This window comes from Capricornis sumatraensis, chromosome 8, assembly GCF_032405125.1.
Source record: "Capricornis sumatraensis isolate serow.1 chromosome 8, serow.2, whole genome shotgun sequence".
Lineage (NCBI taxonomy): Eukaryota > Metazoa > Chordata > Mammalia > Artiodactyla > Bovidae > Capricornis > Capricornis sumatraensis.
In genome coordinates, this window is record NC_091076.1 from 53,465,133 (window position 1) to 53,487,105 (window position 21,973).

The window sequence follows — 21,973 nt, forward strand, 5'->3', positions numbered from 1 at the left end:
GGACCATCTTTATAAGTCTCATTCTGTCCTGCCTACCACAGACCAGTTGCTGCACTACCTCCAAGGCCTAGAAGCTCCCTGTCTGTCCCAGCTGAACTCCCTGCATGGAGGGGGTTTCTTCAGATGGAAGAACATCTCACCTTCAGCTCTCCACATCCAGAGGTACAGGTCCCACCCTGCTCCCTCTCTTCTTCCCTATCCTTTATTGTTTCTTTCACCCTACCAAGATACAACCTAGACAGCATATTAAAAAGCAGAGACATTGCTTTGCCAAAAAAAATCCATCTAGTCAAAGCTATGTTTTTTTTCCAGTACTCATGTATGGATGTGAGAGTTGGACTATAAAGAAAGCTGAGCGCTGAAGAATTGATGCTTTTGAACTGTGGTGTTGGAGAAGACTCTTGAGAGTCCCTTGGACTGCAAGGAGATCCAAGCAGTGTATCCTAAGGGAAATCAGTACTGAATATTCATTGAAAGGACTGATACTGAAGCTGAAACTCCAACACTTTTGCCACCTGATGTGAAGAACTGACTCATTTGAAAAGACCCTGATGTTGGGAAAGATTGAAGGGAGGAGGAGAAGAGGATGACAGAGGATAAGATGGTTGGATGGCATCACTGACTCACTGGAATTGAGTTTAAGTGAGCTCTGGTAGTTGGTGATGGAAGGGAGGCTTGACATGCTGGAGTCCATGGAGTCGCAAAGAGTAAGACATGACTGAACAATTGAACTGAACTGAACCCAGATACATGGAGACCTTTCTTCTCCTTTTTGGTGTCTGAAGTTTTCTGCTACTGTTCAGCAGGTGCTCTGTTAGAACTAATCCATTTGTAGATGTATTTGTAATGTGTCTGTGGGGAGAGATGAACTCCATATCATCCTAATACTCTGCCATCTTGACTGATCCCTTCAATACTACTTTCATAAGTGAATTGTAACTAAAATCATTCTATAATGAAAACTCTACATCCATTGGAGTTAATCATAGAACTCTAACAAATTAACAACCCTAACCCTATCCAGGGGATAATTATGTCAGTGGATAACTGACAACAGTTCTATACATGCTCTTCTTCAGAAAACGTTTTTTTTTTTTTTAATTATTTTTGATGTATGATCAACACAAGCAAAAAAGCTGTACATATTTACTGTTTTAAAAAATTATATTTTTTTAATGAGGCAAGCATAATAATATACTTTCTTTGAATTTCTTTCTACTTAGGTTAATGGAATTTTATTTCTATTTGTATGTGCCATGCTAAGTCATTTCAGTTGTGTCCAACTCTGTGTAACACTATGAACCATAGCCTGTCAGACTCCTCTGTCCATGGGATTCTCCAGGCAAGAATACTGGAATGGGTTGCCATAACCTTCTCCAGGTGTTCTTTCTGACCCAGGGATTGAACCTATGTCTCTCATGTCTCCTGTATTGGCAGGCATGTTCTTCACCACTAGTGCCACATTAGAAGCTTATTTGTCCCAACATTCCAGGTTAAAATTGGCCTGTAAGTTTTCTTTCACTATTTTCATCAGGTTTTGTTATTTCAGGGAACTATGCTTTCCAGGAATAGTAGGGCCAAGTATATTGTCCACAGCAGTGATCATCTACTGAAGATATTGTCACTTGGATTTCTGCTATTGCAGGTGTGTAGTATTGCAAGATTCTATAACACTTGACACTTGCTACCAAAGAAAGGATCTCGTCACTCTATCACAGAGGTTCCCAACTTTTTTGGCACCAAGGACCAATTTTGTGAAAGAAAAATTTTCCATGGATTGGTGTAGGGGATGATTTTGGGATGATTCAAACACATTTGATTTGTTGAGCACTATATACTAATATTATAATATCCGCTCCACCTCAGATTGTCAGGCAGATTGTTGGAGAACCCTGATCCACATCTTTGTAGCGTTTAAATTCCTGAGGGAAAACATCTAGTTGGCTAAAGTTTTTATATTTGCAAAAGTTAGACATTCCAAGACATATAAAAAATAGCTAAGGAGTGCTATGTCTGAACTTTTACCTATCTTGGGATGTCACATTAAAAATAAAAATGATGAATGCATATATTTTAGTTATCTAACATCTATATTAATTGTTTTTCATACTTTGGACTTTCCCTTCACACACAAAAATATTTGTGCTTTATATAATGTAAATATCCCTTTCACAACTCAAAAAGCACTCTAACACTCCTCAAGGGAATAAACAAAAATTTCATAAGTTTTTGCATTCAGTCTAGGTCCAGAATTTATAGGTCTTGTATATTATATTTTACATTTTCCCATACTTATATTTTGAAGATTATAGAAAAATTGTGTGGTTAACTATAAAATTAGACATCAAAATAGGTAAACTATTGAAGAAGTGGGACTGAATACAAGGAACATTCATTAAAATGAAAAGATGCATTACACATTTTATCAACTTCATTATTAAGAATATGCTCTGCATTGAGCATCTGTTAGCATAGAGACTTTGAGGCACAGTGAATCTTTAGAACTAAGTGCAAAGTGATGGAGATATAGCTTGAATAAGCTGAAGAGCTTTTGTGGGCATGGGGATTCACAATGAGCTGGCTACTTTGGGGAGTGACTCAGGAAAAGTATTGGATGGAATTCTCCTAAATGTGATATATATTCCTTCCAAAATCAATCAAGAGGCCTCTTTATTTTATTTTTTCCTTAGTGATAAAATGCATAAGGTTATAGCATCTTGAGTTATACCTTTAGAAGATCCTGAAATGTTTCAGATCTTTTGGCCAAGAAAGAGGATGGATAATCTGGAAGTGAGTGATAACACTTTATTGCTAGGTTTGTGTTTAAAGCAATTGTATTGTGCTGTTTTGTTATACTGTAATAGAGAAAAAAACTCCAGTACTTTGGCCATCTCATGCGAAGAGTTGACTCATTGGAAAAGACTCTGATGCTGGGAGGGATTGGGGGCAGGAGGAGAAGGGGACAACAATAGGAGAACACAATGGCAGAGGAGAGGGTGGATGTGGAGTACATCTCTCTCCATGGATACATCAGGAATACACCTTCAGACGAAAACGTGTTTACAGATTGCCAACTGAGAGCGAACAGGAGTATATAAAATAATATATAGAACCACACAAAACTCAGTAGAATGAAAGAACTAGTGGAGGGGAAGAGAAATGGTAGAAGCCCTTGACCTGCCATCAATGGGTGTTGGAACTGAAGCAACGATCCAATCAGAGAAGAAACATATAAGGGTGAGAGTGAAACAGCTGATCTGTGGCAGCCTAAATGGGAAAAGAATCAGACAGTTCACAGCCATATGTACCCTGGTCAGGGACAGAGGAGCCCTAGAAGGTGCAGCAGCTAGGAACTGGAATGTAGGGTGCCAGAGTCCATCTCCAGCAGCCAGGGATTCAACCTGAAGGGGTGAGTGGTGTCAGTGAGAGAAACTGAGGTAGCCTCTCAGTTTTCTTGAACTGCCTGTTTATTTCAAGCTTATGATTCTCTTTTATACTTTTACAAAAGCATTAGGTCAGAGGTTTGATATTTTTAGTTCCCATTGACCCAGATATATTTTTCTCCAAAAATCATTGTTGCCCCTCAAAAGGAGTTCCTTCCTCAGCAATTCTCTTATCTACTTTTTCTCATGTGTCCTTGTGAATACACTGTAACTCATGTTAATGTCTGGGCTGCATACTACATTCCTCAATTTAATTTTTATCTTTCTAAGTCCTGTTTGCCCCTAGTATCCTAAGCTCACTATTTCTTAGAAAGAGCTTCTAGCTAATAATATCTCTAAAGTCCCTAATTTCTATAAGCTATAGTAGAATATTGTAACATTACAGCAATCCTAAAATCTTTAGGTTCTAACTATTTTAATTATCCTAAGCCCTAAATTCAGCAAACTTCTTTGCCATAAACACTTTTCTCACAAATGGGCTTCAGATAGCAATCCCTCCCATGGCCTCAAGCTGCGGCCTGTGTGCTCACCCTGGAGCACTTTTTTGTAAAAGTCCTTGAACAAATGTCAGTGACTAACTTTATGAATTATTCTTTGAGCACAGCTGCAGAAGGCTTATGCTTTCTCATGCTCCTCTCAAAAACAATAAGCACCTTAATATTCTCTTCAGTAAACTCAGCCGAGGAAAGGAAAAGAAAAGTCAGAATCACAAAGTCTAACTCCTTCATTCCAGGTCCGTGCCTATGGAACAAAGGGAAGGGGTTTAGGGCCCTATTGTGCCTCTATTTTGTCAGTAATGCCTAACACGGCTCCTGACAGTAGGGATTGTAGTGCAATTTCAGGACAAAGCTTGCTGTTCACTGGACAGACAGACCAAGGGGATGCGAGGGAGGAGATTGTAGTGGGAAATGCCTTTGGAGGAAAGCCAGGCAGCCATGGAAGCCAGGAAATACTGCTGAGTCACATGTAGGGGGCAGAGCCATGACCATAGTCTCTCCCCACACGCCAGCACTGGCAGCTGAACAATTGAGAAGCTGGCCCATCAAGCACCTGATTCATTGAACTACAGAGTAGGACCCCAACCAGGGTGCCCCTTTAAGTGCTTGATGCACAGATATGCAGAGTAGGATCCCAGCCAGGGTGCATCCCTCTATGTTCCTGACACATCAAAGAACAGAGAAGGACACCAGGAAAGGAAGCCCTCTAACTGACTGAATAGGTGGAGCTACAGAGAAAGAATAGCCAAAGAGTTCTTCTGATTGCCAGCTACCAGAGGCTTGAAAAAAGATTCTGATGGGGCCATAACTCCTGTGGCTGAGGGATTCCATGTCCCTGTGCACTTGGCACCACCAGGTACCCACGACCAAAGCAGTTGCACCACCTTCATGCTCAACTCTCACTGGGGCAGAGCTGCCACAGTCAAAAGAAAAAAAAAAAAAAAAAAAAGACATGTCTTTGCACATGTGTTGCTTCAGTTGTGTCCAACTCTTTGCAACTCTGTAGACTGTGGCCTGTCAGGCTTCCCTGTCAGGGGGTTTCTCCAGGCAAGAATACTGGAGCTTATTGGGTAATACCAGTTGTCATACTCTTCTAGGGCACTATATTTCCTTATGCCTTAGCTGCCAACTCCCCCGAGTAGCTGGTGCTGCCAGCAACCCTGCAACCAAAGCAGCTGTACCACTTCTGCATGTGGCCTTCACTGCGGCAGAAGCAAGTCTTCCAGGTCAGCCTCAGGAGCAAAGCACAGTGGACGACCCACATGCAGAGGTGGAATTAAAACCACAGTTGAAACACAGAAGCAGTGTGGCCAAGGAAGAAGATCCAAAACTTCCCACCAGCTGTAGAAACTGCAGATAAAATCTACATGATCAACTAGGCAGACAGTGTCTATGGAATATATAAAAGGACATTGAGAACTCACAAAAGAAAACTTACTAGGTCTGAGAGCTGTGAACATTGGAGGCAAGAACACACAGGAGAAGGACTAGATTAGAATCTGAGTTGTCCCTATAGCAGGTCCAGAGAACAGCACAGTGTAAGAGGGCATCATAGGGAGATGAGGTGGAAAGTGACTCCCAGTGAGGGAAAGGGCCCTGACAGCAGTGATAAAACAAGCAAACAAACAAACAAACAAAACCCTTTACTATTATGCTTTGACTTTTTCTGTAGGTTTTTTTTTTTTTTTTTCTTTCCCTGCCTTCCATCAGTTGTAGTTGTCAAATGTATTGGCACTATGAAATCTATTTAAGCTTTTGAGTTTCCTTCTTCTTCTTTTTTTAATCATAATTTTTCTTGTTGTTAACCTCCACCTCACAGGTTTCTCAAGAGGCTGATCAAGTGGTCTGGTATTTCCATCTCTTTAAGAATTTTCCACAGTTTATTGTGATCCACACAGTCTAAGGCTTTTTGGCATAATCAAAAAAGCAAAAATAGAAGGTTTTTTTTTTTTTTTTTTCTGAAACTCTCTTGCTTTTTTGATAATCCAGCCTATGTTGGCAATTTGATCTCTGGTTCCTCTGCCTTTTCTAAAACCAGCTTGAACAGCAAGAAACTCAGTTCAGACCTAGACACATATTGACTGAAAGTGAGAAGATGGGAAAGTATATTCCATGAAAATGAAAAGCAAAAGAAAGCTGGAGTGGCAATCCTCATAACAGACAAAATAGACCTGGAAAGACAATATTGCAAGAGATAAGGAAGGACACTACAAAATGATCAAGGGATCAATCCAAATGGGAAGACATAACAATTATAAATATCTATGAACCCAAGATAGGAGCACCTCAATACATAAGCAAACACTAACAGGCATAAAAGGAGAAATTGACAGTAACACAATAATAGTAGGAGTGATTAATGACCCACTCATATCAATGGACAGATCATCAAAACAGAAAATTAATAAGGAAACACAAATCTTAAACATCAGATTGAATGAGATGGATTAGAAACATTAGATTAGATGGATATCTTTGAAATCTTCAGGACATTCCATCCAAATGCATAAAAATACACCTTCTTCTCAAGTACACATGGAACATTGTCCAGGATAGACCAAAAATCAAACCTGAGTCACAAATTATGCCTCAGTAAATTTAAGAAAATTGAAATTATATCAAACATATTTTCCAACCACAGTGCTTTGAGATGAATATAAATTGCAAGAAAAAACTTAAAAAAAAAAAAAAAAAGAAAACACACAAACACATAGAGGTTAAACAATATAGTTCTAAATAACCAACAGGTAACTGGAGCAATCAAAAGGGAAATCAAAAAATTTCTAGAAGCAAATGACAATGAAAACACAACTCTAAACCTATGGGATGCAGCAAAAGCATTTCTAAAAGGGAAGCTTATAGCAATGCCATCCTACCACAAGAAACAAGAAAAAAATTGAATAGGCAACCTAATATTACACTTAAAGCAACTGGAAAATTAAGAACAATAACAACAACAAAATTAGCAGAAAGAAAAATAAATAAATGAAAAAGAAATGAAAGAAAGAATAGTAAAGACTAATAAAACTAAAAGCTGATTGTTAGCCAGACTCATCAAGAAAAAAAGAGAGAAGATTCAAATTAGCAAAATTAGAACTGAAAAAGGAGAGGCTGAAGCAGAAAATGCAGAAATACAAACAAACAATTATGAGACTATTATGAACACCTGTATGGCAATAAAATGGATAACCTGGAAGAAATGCACAGAATCTTAGAAAAGTTCAATCTTCCAAGACTGAACCTGGAAGAAATAAAAAATATGAACAACCCAATTACAAGCACTTAAGTTGAAGCTGTGATCAAAAATCTCCCCCAAAACAAAAGCCCAGGACAAGGTGACTTCACAGAAGAATTCTATCAAACATTTAGAGAAGAGCTAATGCCTATACTTCTAAAATGCTTTCAAAAAATTACATAGAAAAGAACACTTCCAAACTCACACTCAAGACCACCAACACCCTGATACCAAAGCTAGACAAAAACAATACAAAAGAAAATAAAAGAAAACTACAGGCCAGTATCACTGATGAACATAGAAGCAATAATGCTCAACAAAATTCTGGCAAACAGAATTCAACAGCACATTTAAAAAACCTCACATACCATGATCAAGTTGGGATTTATTCCAGGGATGCAAGGATTCTTCAATATACACAAATCAATTAATGTAATATATCATATTGATAAATTGAAAGATAAAAACCATATGACCATCTCAATAGATGCAGAAAAATCATTTGACAAAATTCAGCACCCATTTATGGTTGAAATGCTTCAAACAATGGGCACAGAAAGAGCCTACCTCAACATAACAAAGGCCATATATGATAAGCTTACAGAAAACATTATTTTCAATGATGAAAAACAAAATGCATTTCTCCTAAGATCTGGACCAAGGGTGTCCACTTTCACCACTATTATTCAGTATAGTTTTGGAAGTCCTAGCTACAGCCATCAGAGAAGAAAAAGCAATAAAAGGAATCCAGATCAGAAAAGAAGTAAATATCTCATTGTTTGCAGATGACATGCAGCTACTATCAGAAAATCACTAGAGCTGATCAATGAATTTAGCAAAGTTGCAAGATAGAAAATCAATGCACAGAAGTCACTTGCAATTCTTTCTACTAACAACGAAATATCAGAAAGATACATTAAGAAATCAATCCCATTCACCATTGCAACAAAAGAAGTAAAATAACTAGGAACAAACTCACCTAAAGAGACAAAAGAATTGTACACAGAAAATTATGACACTCAAGAAAGAAATCAAAGATGACATAAACAGATAAAGAGATATCCCATGTTCCTGGGTAGGAAGAATCAATATTGTGCAAATGACTCTACTACCAAGCACAATCTACAGATTCAGTGTGATCCCCATAAAATTATTAATGGGATTTTTCACAGAAATAGAAAAAAACATTCACAGTTCATATGGAAACACAAAAGACCCCAAATAACCAAAGCAGTCTTGAGAAACAAGACTGGACCCAGAAGACTCAACCTTGTTGACTTCAGATTATACTAGAAATCTACAGTCATCAAGACAGTATGTTCCTGGCACAAAAACAGAAATATAGACCAGTGAAGCAACATAGAAATCCCAGAAATAAATCCATGCACCTATGGGTACCTTATTTTTGATAAAGGAGGCAAGAATACACAATGGGGCAAAGACAGCCTCTTCAACAAATGGTGCTGTGAAAACTTGACAACTACATGTAAAAGAATGGCATTAGAACACTTCCTAACACTTTACACAAAGATAAACTCAAAATGGATTAAAGATCTAAATACAAGACCAGAAACTGTAAATTTCTTAGAGGAAAACATAGGGAGAAAACTCGATGACATAAATCAAAGTAAGGTCCTCTATGACCCACTTCCTAGAGTAATGGAAATAAAAACAAAAGTAAACAAGTGGGACGTGATTAAACTTAAATGATTTGGAACAGCAAAGGAAACTATTAACAAGGTGAAAAGACAGTGGAAGAATTTCTCAGAATGGAAGAAAATAATAGCAAATGAAATAACAGACAAAGGTCTAATTTCTAAAATATACAAGCAACTCATACAACTCAATAGCAGAAAAACACACAACCCAATCGAAAGTGGGGAAAATACCTAAGCAGACATTTCTCCAGATAAGACATACAGATCGCTATCAAACACATGAAGAGATGCTCAACATTGCTCATTATTAGAGAAATGCAAATCAAAAGTGCGGTGAGATATCACTTCATACCAATTAGAAAGGCTATCATCAAAAAGTTTACAAACAATAAATGCTGGAGAAGGTGTGGAGAAAAGGGAACACTCTTGGATTAATGGTGAGAATGTAAGTTAATATAGTCATCATGGAAGACAGTATGGAGATTCCTTAAAAAAAAAAAAAAAAAAAACAACTAGGAATAAAAGCATCATATAACCCAGCAATCCCTCTCCTAGGCATATACCCTAAGGAAACCAAAACTGAAAAACACACATATATCACATTGTTCTTTGCAACACTATTTACAATAGCTAAAACATGGAAGCAACCTAGATGTCCATTCATAGATGAGTGGATAAAGAAGTTGTGGTATATATACACAATGGAATATTACTAAACCATAGAAAGGAACACATTTGAATCAGTTCTAATGAGGTGGATGACCCTACAGCCTATCATACAGAGTGAAGTAAGTCAGAAAGAGAAATATAAATAGTGTATACTAACGCATATATACAGAATCTAGAAAAATGGTGCTGAAGAATTTATTTGCAGGGCTACAATGGAGCAACAGAATAGATAGTAGGCTTATGAACACAGGGAGAGGGGAGGAGAGGGTGAGATGTATGGACAGAGTAACATGGAAACTTACATTACCATATGTAAAATAAATAGTCAACAGGAATTTGCTCTATGTCTCAGGAAACTCAAACAGGGGTTCTGTATCAACCTAGAGGGGTAGGATGGGGAAGGAGATAGGGAGGAGGTTCACAAGGGAGGGGATATATGTATACCTATGGCTGGTTCATATTGAGGTTTAACAGAAAAAAAAAATCTGAAAAGCAATTATTCTTCAATTAAAAACTAAAATCAATTTTAAAACTACCTCTCTGCAGCAAAGAAATGTAGCATTTTCTTCCCTAATCTATACATATATACATATAATATTTATAATGGTAGTATAAAGCAAGGCAAAAGGCAACAAACTATGGCCCTTGGCGAAAGTTTGGACTGCAATCTCTATATTAAAGCTAAGATGATATTCTGCATTTTAAAAATGTTCTCAAAAAAAAGGAAAAATCAAAAGCCAGAGTTGAATATGCAACAGAAATTGCTTGTAGTCTGCAAAGACTATATTTACTGTCTTGTCCACTATATAAAACTTTTTCTACCTTTACCATAAAGTATGTATGTCTGGTGGGTGGGGAGGGAGGGAAGAATATTAGACCTGTATATTGATAAGATTTCAACATTTTAAGGGTTGTTATAATATTAGCTCTAGCTCCCAAATTTAAACATGCCTATTATAATCTCTAAAGGAATCAGTTAAAACATATATGAGATAAAAAATAAAAACAACAAAAGCTAAAGAATCAATAAATAATTTAATATTGGAAGAATAATTTTCTTGATATATCTTTGGATGTGCAAACAGCATATGTTACTTTTGTAATGAATTAGTAAATGAATGTAAAGCAGATGGAAAAAAGAAACTAACAATATCAAATATAGATATAAAATTTGAAACAAAATTCAAAAAAAAATAGAATCCAAATGAAAGCAGCAAAAGAGAAACTGAAAGCAATTGGAGAACAAAAATCAGATAATAAAATGGTAAATCTAAATCTGACCATATAAATAACTACATTAAATATTAATTGCCTGTCTTCATAATCTTGGTGGTGGTCCTTAGATATAAAAGTAGTACACAAACATTTGACAAATAGGAAAATTTAATTTCATCAAAATTAAGACTATTGACGTAGAAGTTACAACAGTCAGTCAGTTCAGTTGCTCAGTCATGTCTGACTCTTTGCAATCCCATGGGCTGCAGCACACCACACTTCTCTGGCATCACCAACTCCCAGAGCTTGCTCAAATCCGTGTCCATCTACTTGATAAATCCATCCAACCATCTTATCCTCTGTCATCCCCTCCTCCTCCCACCTTCAACCTTTCCTAGTATCAGAGTCTTTTCCAGTGAGTCAGTTCTTTGCATGACTGGCCAAACTATTGGAGCTTCAGCTTCAGCAACAGTCCTTCCAATGAATATTCAGGGTTGATTTCCTGTAGGATGGACTGGTTGGATCTCCTTGCATTCCAAGGGACTCTCAAGAGTCTTATCCAACACCCTAGTTTAAAAGTATTAATTCTTCAGGGCTCAGCTTTGTTTACATCCCAAGTCTCACATTCATACGTGACTGCTGGGAAAACACATAGCTTTGAGTATATTGACTTTTCTCAGCAAAGTAATGTCTTTGCTTTTTACTAAGCTGTCTTGGTTTGTCATAGGTTTTCTTCCAAGGAGAAAGTGTCTTTTGATTCAATGGCTGCAGTCACCATCTGCAGTGATTTTGGAGCCCAAGACAATAAAGTATGTCACTGTTTCCATTGTTTCCCTGTCTATATGATAGGAGGCTATGGGACCAGATGTCACAACGTTGGTTTTTTGAATGTTGAGTTTTAAATCAGCTTTTTGATGCTCCTCTTTAACGTTCATCAAGAGGCTTTTTAGTTCCTCTTCACTTTCTGCCATAAGGGTGTGTCATCTGCATATCTGAGGTTATTGATATTTGTTCCTGCATCTTTGATTCCAGCTTGTGCTTCATCCACCCAGGTATTTTGCATGATATACTCTGCATATAACAGACCTAACAGAAGCAGAAGATATTAAAGAAAAAAAAAAAAAAAAGGTGACAAGAATACACAGAAGAGCTATTCCAAAAATATCTTCATGACACAGATAACCACGTGGTGTGATCACTCACCTGGAGCCAGACATCCTAGAATGCAAAGTCAAAAGTGAGAAGTCAAGGATGCAAAGTCAGGAATGCGAAGGCAAGGATCACTGCCGGGGTCCAGACCCGGTGGATCCAGGGAATTCGAAGCGGGGACAGAGTTGCCATCTTAGGAAAGAATTATTTAATTAAAGATATAAAGAGAGATTAGGAAAGAATAGTGTAGTAGGAAAATTAGTGGAGAAAAGAGACTGATATTCCTTGGTTTACACGGAAAGCTAATAAAGTCTCAAGACAAGAAACTTGCACCATCTATGTTAGGCCACAGGCACCCGCTTGAATAGCAGATGGTGCCCTGCCTTGGGCTCCCTCTCTCTTGGGTCTTAGAAGCCCAGGCAAATAAGTAGACATGGAGAGCCCCCGTATTTCAAGGGATCAGCCTGAAAAGGAGAGGGAGGGAGAGGGAGAAAGAGAGAGGAGAGTTGACATGGGAGAGGCTAAGCTTGTGCAAAAACCCCATAACTTTATTTTTAAAAAGTGTTTATATACCCGAAGTTTTACATAATGGAAGACACAGAGTCATGCAGGGGCAGCAGTCCTGACCCTTTCTGTATATCTTTTTTGTACACAAAAGGTCTCAGGTGATTTACATTATCTTCTGGCCCAGAGGCCTGTTAACACTTTATGGCTCTCTTCCTTAAGGAATGTTAATCTCATTTCCCCTGAAGTGCTTTTCTTTAATCTGCATCACCCTCAAAGCACTAAAGTTATATCCCTATAGAACAAAGGTGCAGTAGGTTATAACACAGAAGGTACTTAACTCAAAGATCTATGTTGCTACTTGTTTTTTTTTTTTATTTAATACCAACTATATCAACAAATAAAAGATATGAATATTTGGCAGCTGGTATTAGCTCAACAAACGAAACCCTTAATCAGTCCTATTCTAATGATTTTTGACTCCTCGGAAGCCCCTACATTCCTAGGATGTTTTGAGCTTCCTGTGCCTCTCACAGTAGGGAGGCCACAAACAATCACATGTGCAGCTGTAAGAGTCCTGTAGGCAGGCTAGAAAGCCATCAGAGGGGTTTTTGGATTGAACCACTCTTACTATGCCCAGGAGACTTATTATCTAAAAGCTTTAAATTAATTTTTTCCAGAAAAATTTGGTGTGGGGACAACCCCTGTTAATGTCAGAAGCTTAAGTGAAAAGCACGATGCAGTACGGCAGGTAGACTCTGGTTTTGGGGGTAGATGTTTGAGAAAATCCAGCGCAGCTCCCTTAAGGCCAGACTCACCTTTGCCTGTCGGACCCCTTAATCTCATGACCTTTGCCACGGGGGGGATTCCTTGTGCTGGCTCCCGGCAGATCACTATGAGCTAAGCTAGTGGAAGTGATGGGATTCCAGTTGATCTGTTTCAAATCCTAAAAGATGATACTGTGAAAGTGCTGCACTCAGTATATCAGCAAACTTGGAAAATCAGCAGTGGCCACAGGATGGAAAAGGTCAATTTGCATTCCAATCCTAAAGAAAGGCAATGCCAAAGAATGTTTAAATTACCACACAATTGCCCTCATCTCACACACTAGCGAAGTAATACTCAAAGTTCTCCAAGCCAGGCTTCAGCAATAAGTGAACTGTGAACTTCTAGATGTTCAATCTGGATTCAGAAAAGGCAGAGGAACCAGAGATCAAATTGCCAACATCTGCTGGATCATCAAAAAAGTAAAGATTCCAGAAAAACATCTATTTCTGCTATATTGACAGTGCTAAAGCCTTTGACTGTATGGATCACAATAAACTGGAAAATGCTGAAAGAGATGGGAATACCAGACTACATGATCTGCCTCTAGAGAAATCTGTATGCAGATCAGGAAGCCACAGTTAGAACTGGACATGGAACAACAGACTGGTTTGAGCATGTCAAGGCTGTATATTGTCATCTTGCTTATTTAACTTATATGCAGAGTACATCATGCAACATGCTGGGCTGGATGAAGCACAAGCTGGATTCAAGATTGCCAGCACAAATATCAATAACCTCTGATATGCAGATGACACCACAATTATGGCAGAAAGCAAAGATGAACTAAAGAGCCTCTTGTATAAAGTAATAGAGGAGAGTGAAAAATTTGTCTTAAAACTCAACATTCAAAAACTAAGACCATGGCAAATAGCTGTTGAAATAATGGAAACAGTGACAAACTTCATTTTGGGGAGCTCCAAAATCACAGCAGATGCTGACTACAGCCATGAAATTAAAAATGCTTGTTCCTTGAAAGAAAAGCTGTGACCAACCTAGACAGCAGAGTAAAAAGCAGAGACATTACTTTGGTGAGAAAGGTCCATCTAGTCAAAGCTATGTGTTCCCCAGTAGTCATGAATAGATGTAATAGTTGGACTGTAAAGAAATCTGAGCACCAAAGATTTGATGCTTTTGAACTGTGGTGTTGGAGAAGACTCTTGACAGTCCCTTGGACTGTAAGGAAATCCAACCAGTCCATCCTAAAGGAAATCACTTCTGAATACTCATTGTAAGAACTGAAAATGACCATTTATTGAAGCTGAAACTCCAGTACTTTGGCCACCTGATGCAAAGAAATGACTCATTGGAAAACACCCTGATGTTCAGAAAGATTGAATGTGGAAGGAGAAGGGGATGACAGAGGATGAGATTGCTGGATGGCATAACCGACTCAATGGACATGAGTTTGAGCATAGAAGTTGGTGATGGACAGGGAAGTCTGGCCTGCTGCAGTCTATTGGGTTGCAAAGAGTCAGACACAACTGAGTGACAACTAACTGAATGGACCTCTGCATATATATTAAATAAGCAACGTGACAATATACAGCCTTGATGCATTTCCTTCCAAATTAGTTATACCATAAACAAAGTAAAAAATATTTCATGGAAAGGAGAAAATATCTGCAAGCCACGAATTTCATATGGTATTTGTATCTGCAAAATAAAGGACTCATCGCTCTATAATAATAAAAAAGACAGGTACTACATACAATTAGTAAATCTGGGCAAGAATATAAATAGATGTTTCTTCAAAGAAAGTGTGTGTGTAGCTATTAAGCATATAAAACAATGATCAATATTAGCAAACACTGGAAAAATACAAATCATGATCTGAATAATGAAATACTACTTCACACCCACTAGGATGACCTAAAAAAAAAAAAAAAAGACAAAATGATACATACTGGCAAAAATACAGAAAAATTAGAACCTTCACATGTTGCTCACAAGAAAGAAAAAAAAAAAAAAAGCAGAAAAAATAAATTTATTCATGTGTGTGCGTTAGTTGCTCAGTTGTGTCTGACTCTTTGCAACCCCGTGGACTGTAGCTTGCCAGGTTTCTCTGACCATAGAATTCTCCAGGCAAGAATACTGGAGTGGATTGTCTTTCCCTTCTGCAGAGGAACTTCCCAACCCAGGGATCAAACCCTTGTCTCCTGCATCACAGGCAGGTTCTTTACCATTTGAGCTATAGGGAAGTCCTAGTAACATCAAAACTCAAAATATTTAGGAATAAATTTAAGAAAAAGTAAAAAAAAAAAAAAACATTCTAAAGTTAAAACATAAAACATAGTTGAGATCTATTTAATTGTTAAAGACATAAATAAGTAAAAAGGTACAGAAGTTTCATTAATTAGAAAATTCAGTATTATTATTATGTCCATTTTATCCAACTTGATCAATAGATTCAGTGTCATCCTAAAGTTCCAAGATATTTTTATTTAAGCTTGGCAGGCTAGTTAAAATATATGTTGAATAGCAGAGCAACTAGAATATACCAAGCAACCTTAAAGAAGAAAAAAGCTTAAAGGCTTTACATTTCTTGATTTCAGAATTAAAAAAAAAAAAAAACAACTAACATGTGCATGTAGAGTTGCTTCAGTCATGTCAGACTCTTTGCAACCCCATGGACTGAACCCACTAGGCTCCTTTCTCCATAGGATTCTCCAGGCAACAATGCTGGAGTGGGTTGCCACATCCTTCTCCAGAAAACTACCATAATCAAGGCTATATAATAAAACCATTAGTATCAGAGAGAGAGAAAGAGATCAGTTTAACGAAATTTAAAATTTGATGATAGAAATATTGGTATAGAATCAATTAATTTAAAAAAAGAAGGCAATCCAGTGGGTTAATTTTTTTCAAGAAATGTTGCTAGAATAACTAAATATTCATAACAGAAGAAATAGAAAATTAAAACCATAAAGCACTGTATAAAAAATGCAGCAGAATATAGTTGTTTCTTTTAGTTAGTTAAATGTTTCTTATATATGTCACAGAAATCAATAACTATAACAAAATTAATAATAAAACAAAAAAAAATACCTAATAAAAATGGTCAATATTTAATAAACATTTTCAAAAAGTGTTCCATGTTATAAGTCATCAGGGAAACGGAAAGTAAGTGTATTACTCACCAAATGGGTTGAAACAAGACAAGCTGATGATAATAAGTTTTCTTTAGGATTCGGAGAAGGCAATGGCAACCAACTCCAGTACTCTTGCCTGGAGAATCCCATGGACGGAGTAGCCTGGAGGGCTGCAGTCCATGGGGTCGCTGAGGGTCGGACACGACTGAGCAACTTAACTTTTCATTTTCCTGCATTGCAGAAGGAAATGGCAACCCACTCCAGTGTTCTTGCCTCAAAAATCCCAGGGACGGGGGAGCCTGGTGGGCTGCCGTCTATGAGATTGCACAGAGTTGGACACGACTGAAGTGATTTAGCAGTAGTATGCGAAGAAACTTTAATTCTGGTATATTATTGGTGGAAATATAAAACAATACTTTGGAAACATTATGGCAGTGTCTTAAGTTTCTTACAAAACTGAGATGTTCGAAAGTGGAGAGATCATTATATAGCATTTTAATAAATGTTTTCTTTCTTTTCCTGATTAAAATTTTAATTCAGAGCATATGAGACAATCAAACATAATGAAAATTTAGGAAAGAGAATATAAATTTCCTCTATTTTTTATAAAATAGACTTCCAATACTCAAATCATTCTCAGTTTAAAAAATAAAAGTTAAATGTTTAAAGATATGCTAATAGTAGTGATAGTAGTGGTGTTAGTCACTAAGTCATGTCTGACTCTTTGCAACCACATGGACTGTAGACCACCAGGCTCCTCTATTCGTGCAATCCTCCAGGCAGCAATCCTGGAGTGGGTTGCCATTCCCATTTCCCGACACAGGGATTGAATCAAGGTCTCTTGCATTGTTAGGCAGATTCTCTAACATATGAGCCACTAGGGAAGCCCAGACCTATAGATATCTTTAATACTTCTTTGTTTGTATATACCTTCAGTTAACGTGATTTGGGAACCTACTGTATATCAGGATGAAGCTAGAGTGCTTAAAATAAAAAGACAGGCAAGAAAGACATAGCCTCTGGCTTCATGAAACTTTCAGTATATTGAATAAAAAAAAATAGTTAAAATATGTTATTATCATAGAAAAGTCAGAATGTCATTGGGCTTACCAAATAATGAAATAAGTCAGATGCAATGTGAACAAAGTGAAAAAAAGCCATGGGTTACTGGAAGTACTGAAAGTTATTTTAGAAGAATTGGGTGTTAGGAATTGGAGGGAATACTGCAAATGGGAGATGAGTTATGTAAAATAAAATTATCATGACAGAAAGACTATGTAATAGTCCACCTTATTTCTTTATGCAGATAATGTATGTATATCTGATATTTTACTTGGAGAAATTAAAGGATTATTCAAATTATAAGCAAAATATAATGAGTTTAAAATTAGCAAAAAAATTACCCAAATTTTCTAGTGATAATGAAATCAGTGTAGACATTATCACTTATATTTGACATTTATAGGTAAATATATCAATATAACAGCTTTCTTTCAGAGTCCTATGGTGTTAAAAAGAGACAAGCATATGGATTGTGGAGGACTGTTCTGCCTAACATTCATGCCATAGAAGCAGTGGTAAGCATAGGTAACAGCATGTAGTGACAACCACTCAATTACAGAAATCGATGGACTCAGAGAGATGACTCTTGCTAAAGATAATTCTTTTTTACTCAACATGAACTGAAATAAGAGTCAAATCTGACATGTAGTTAAGATGACTCTTCACCATATGAGAAGGATTAACCCATTTTCACTACAAATATAGTTTGGGAAAACTTTCTCTGCCAGTTCAGGCTCTAATTTATTGACAAAGCATACCATATGCTGAGTAGATACTCAAATTTTTTTTGAGAAGAAAAGAAGGAAGAGAGGAAGGAAGAAAATAAAAACCCGTTCAATAGATCTTTGCTAGAATTTTCATAGAGATATCTTCTTTAAAAAAATATTTTTACTTTATTTTACTTTACAATACTGTATTGGTTTTGCCATACATTGACATGAATCCACCATGGGTGTACATGCCTTCCCAAACATGGACCCCTCTCCCACCTCCCTCCCCATAACATCTCTCTGAGTCATCCCCGTGCACCAGCCCCAAGCATGCTGTATCCTGCATTGGACATAGACTGGCGATTCGTTTCTTACATGATATCTTCTTAAATCTAAAGTAATGGATAGGAAAAAGCATCTAGCTCTGTCTTGGAAAGGTGAAGAATGTTTCCCTGGGAAGAGAAAGTGCTGAAACTTTATATATATGGCAATATTCCATGTAGCCTTGATATTGCATAGTTTGGCTATGTATAACATCCTATGCTGAAGATAATTTTTCTTCACACTTAAAAATATTGTATTCAATTTTTTCTACTAACTTCTCATCTTGTTGCTAACAACCTCAATCCCAAATATCATTCTAGAATTTTGCTTAGTAGGCATATATGTATATTTTTTCTGAAAATATGTAGATCTTTGCTGCCAGAAAATTTTGAGATGATCTATTATCTTCCACTGTTTGGGGAACATAATGGTCATTTACAATCTATAAATTCATAACTTTCAAAGACAGGACATATTCTGGAATTGTTTCTAATCTCCGTTTCATTACAGTGAGATATTGATAGCACAGAAACTAGAGTCAATGCCTGGTTGCAGATCCAAGTTTTGTCCACTCTAGCTGTACAGTTAGAATCAAATGGCTTAACATCTCCATACTTAGGATATCTCAACTATCAGCGAAGTGTAGGTCATATGAATACTATCTCCTAGTAGAATTGTTTCATACTGTTCATGGGGTTTTCAAGACACAAATACTGAAGTGGCTTGCCATTCCCTTTACCAGTGGACCATGTTTTGTCAGTCCATGGGGGTCACAAAGAGTCAGACATGACTGACTTAACTGAACTGAACTGACTAGAATTGTTTTAGATTTGAATGAATTATCCTTTCCAAGATATTGAAAATATTGTCTGGAATTTAGTGATTATTATGCAGGAGATTACTAATATCTTTCAGAATGATTTCTACAAGTTTTCCTATTTTATTCCTTTTGTTTTTCATATTTGTTTCTTCTTATGACTATATATTTTGAGAGAGTTCCTCAACTCTATCTTCTAGTCATTTAATTGGACTTTACATTTGTAATATTGTATTTCAATCCTAAGCCTTTTTTTCTGCATTTTTATCTTATATTCTGTACAATTTTATAGACTTAATCTCTTCTGTTAAACTTCTGAGACTTTTAATGGGAGATTATTTGGTTATTTGTGCACACAGTTTAAAGTAGCACAAAGTCTATTAGGGAAGATTTGCCTTCTATGCACATCTTTTATTTCTCACATTCTTATACATGCTTTTTGATGTTTTTCTTTGTATTTCTTTGCTTTTCAAAAAGATGTTGGTACTGTTCTTCTTTTATTCCTGTCTTAGAAATTATCTGCTCATTTACTACATAAGAGTGTAAATATCTCCTCCTTCAGTTGGGCCAGTACTAGCCCAGTTTCCCCAGATAACATATCCAAATTATGGGAAGTCTCTCTTAGCCTCCCACACAGCCACCATATGAAGCATCCAACCACTCAGGGGGCCAGCCCTGCATACCAGTCACCCATAGTAATAGGCAAAACAACAGATGTGCCCGCATAGCTCACAGAGGGGTACCCATAGACACATATCTCTTATGATTAGTAAGGAGTAGTTGCTGAGCCCCATAAGAATTATCTTAATACAAATTTCCTAAGATTAGGAAATGTAAATGACTCATCTAACACAGAAAGAAACACAGAGAACTGGGTAAAATAAGGTGACAGAGAAATGTCATTCAAATAAAAAAATATAACCTCAGAAAAACAACTCATTGAAGTGGAGATAAATAAACTACCTGAGAGAGTTCAAGATGATAATGATAAAAGTGCTTAAAAAAAAGGATGAACTCAGAATTTCAATAAAGAGTTAGAAAACATATAGGAGAAGCAACGTGTTTGAAAAATACAGTAACTGAAATAAAAAGAACACTAGAAGAAATCAATGGAGAAGGCAATGGCACCCCACTCCAGTACTTTTGCGTGGAAAATCCCATGGACAGAGGAGCCTGGTGGGCTGCAGTCCATGGGGTCGCTAGAGTCTGTGACTTCACTTTCACTTTTCACTTTCATGCATTGAAGAAGGAAATGGCAACCCACTCCAGTGTTCTTGCCTGGAGAATCCCAGGGATTGGGGAGCCTTGTGTGCTGCCGTCTATGAGGCCACAAGGAGTCGGACACGACTGAAGAGACTTAGCAGCAACAGCAGCAGAAGAAATCAATAGTGTATCAGTCAGTTCAGTTCAGTTCAGTTGCTCAGTCATGTCCGACTCTGCGACCCCATGAATTGCAGCATGCCAGGCCTCCCTGTCCATCACAAACTTTTAGAATTCATCTAAACTCATGTGCATCGAGTCGGTGATGCCATCCAGCCGTCTCATCCTCTGTCATCCCCTTCTTCTCCTGCTCCCAATCCCTCCCAGCATCAGGGTCTTTTCCAATGAGTCAACTCTTCAAATGAGGTGGCCTAAGTATTGGAGTTTATAAGATAATACAAAAGAAAAGAACATGTATATAGAAGGCAGACTAGTGGAAATCACCAAGCTGAGCAGACAGTACAAATAAATGAATAAAAGAAGAATTTAAAAAATGAGGGTAGTTTTAGAAACCTATGAGACTATGTAGAAGAGAGTGAAAGGTGCAGAGAACTTATTTCAGTAAATATCATATGTGTTTTGTACCTCGTGGTAACCATAAAACCAAAGATCTATAATAGATACACACAAATCACAAAAGAAGGGAGCCAAAGAAAATCACTAAAGATAGTCATCAAATCACAGGAGAAGAATGAAGAAGAAGAAAGGAATGAAAAAGAAGCATAGAAGTTACCAGAACAGAATGAACAAAACAGCAATAAATACATATGTGTAAATAAATAAATACACAGAGTGGCTGAATGGTTTAAAAAAAAAAAACAAAAACACACTATAACCATATATATGCTTCCCACAAGAGACTCACTTCAGATCTAAAGAAACACACATAGTGAAATTGAGGGGATGGAGAAAGGTATTTTGTGCAAATGGAAATAAAAAGAAAGCTGGGGTAATAACATTTGTACTAGACAAAACAGACTTCAGAACAAGGCTGGACTAAGGGACAGCAAAGAATATTATAGAATGGTAAACCCAACATAGAAGACCCTAAATACCTAAAGTAAATGTTAACAAACACAACGGAAGAAACTGACAATAACACCATAATAGTAGAGGACTTTTAAATCCCACTCACATTAATGGAAAGATCATTCAGGCAGAAAACCAGTTTAAAAAAAAAAAAAAAAACCTGCCCTTAACCAATACATTATATTAGATGGAATTAATAAATATATACACAACTTTCCACCCAAAAACACCAGAAGACATATTATTTTCAAGGCACATGAAATAATCTCCAGCATAGATTTCATGCTATGTCCATATATATGCTTAGCATATATAAATTTAATAAAGTTGAAATTATATTAATATTTTCTAATCACAAAATTATGAGACTAGAAATCAACTACAAGAACAAAAGTGAAAAACAAACAAAAATCCTAGAAGCTCCAAATCACCCTGATATAAGAACCAAAGACTAGAATCACTGTGTACATAGATACCAAAATCC